Below are 1521 nucleotides of genomic sequence, written 5' to 3' on the forward strand. Positions count from 1 at the left end.
TGAACCGCGCAGCAAGCAAGAGAGAATTGGGGAAGGGAGGGAGGGAAGAAAGACGGGGCCGCTTCTGAGCCAGGAATGAAATCTGTCTACTCTCCAAGAGCTACAGTCGGGCTCTGTGAAGCTCCTGCTGTGACTCTGAAGTTGTGACTGCAGGCGTGGGGCGAAAGAAAAAGCAAACCTGAGTTGAACGCTCGGTAGTTTCCTTCAAGGCTGGCACTGGGGGATGAGGTAGGCATCAGCCTCAGAACCTCGCGGGAGGCCTTGGAGCAGAGGTGCCCCTTTCAAGTCAGCACACCTGCATCCCGGGGCTGAGTCCTGACTTCTTGAATACGTTCCTCAGGTCTGCCATGAAAGCACCTTCAAGGGTTTGATGCTGCACGGACGCTGAGCACGGCTTGGAGTTAGCTGTCAGACATTAGCTGGGAGTAGAGATCTTAAGAGTAGGACAGTCTTTGGATGTGGATACGGGGATGTATTCCGGGGGGCCCTCATCATATTCTTTGATGGGAGCTAGTTTTGAGTAATGAAAAATACCCTGGGCTACTCTCTCCTCTCTCTGGCATGGTATCAAGTTTTGTTCTGTCGTAGAAGGAGAAAATGTATGAAGAAGAGCATCAAAAAGGAAGCTGTTGTCAAAACACGACGAAAAATTCTAAGAAACGAATGCTTTTAGAAATCCCTAGAACAGATATTTTCATACCTTTTCCTGGGTCTCCTAGAGGATGCATATTCTACTGAGCAACAACCAGTGAGCTACTGGTAGTTCCCAAGCAACTTTCAGATCCACTGCAAAGAAGCCATCAGAATTGCGTATGGACAGAACTATGGTAGTCTGTTGCCATTTGCAGACTCACGACTTGTGATTTCAATTATTCATGGTCTAAGACCCGGCCATGTGAGGTGGCGTGATGCGCCCCCCCCCCCAATTATGGCACAGAAGAGAAAAACGAGTGGTGCACAACGTGATATAGAAAGCGGTAATATGATGATACAGCAATAGGTACTTTATTTATATCACTTTACTGTCTCTAGGCTGTTTTTACTCCTTTCACTCCATCACCATAATCATTACATTGTGCTTACTGCTAAGGAGAGGCAGCAGAGGGGACTGGAGAAGCATATGAAGCAGAGGTCCATCAGTGGCTATTAGAATAGATGAAACACTCTGTCTGGGGGCAGTGATGTTCTGTATTCTTGGTGCTTGGCGGGGGGGCAAGAGTGGGAGGATTTCTGGAGTTCTTGCCCTGCTGGTGGACCTCCTGATGGCACCTGGTATTTCTGGCCACTTTGTGACCCAGAGTGTTGGACTGGCTGGGTCATTGGCCTGATCCAATGTTCTCTTATCCAGTGGCTTCTCTTATGTTCTTATCCAGTGGCTTCCCTTATGTTCTCCCTTCTCGGTATTCCCAGATTTTGCCATTTGTGTTGATCCTGGGATTGAAGCCATCACAGATGATGAGGGTCTACCATACTGTACAGCAGCCTGAATCGCCCAGACTAGCCTAAGATCGTTAGAACTTG

The sequence above is a fragment of the Gekko japonicus genome, unplaced genomic scaffold (assembly GCF_001447785.1).
Source record: "Gekko japonicus isolate JY-2015 unplaced genomic scaffold, Gekko_japonicus_V1.1 scaffold2465, whole genome shotgun sequence".
In the NCBI taxonomy this organism is placed as follows: Eukaryota; Metazoa; Chordata; class Lepidosauria; order Squamata; family Gekkonidae; genus Gekko; species Gekko japonicus.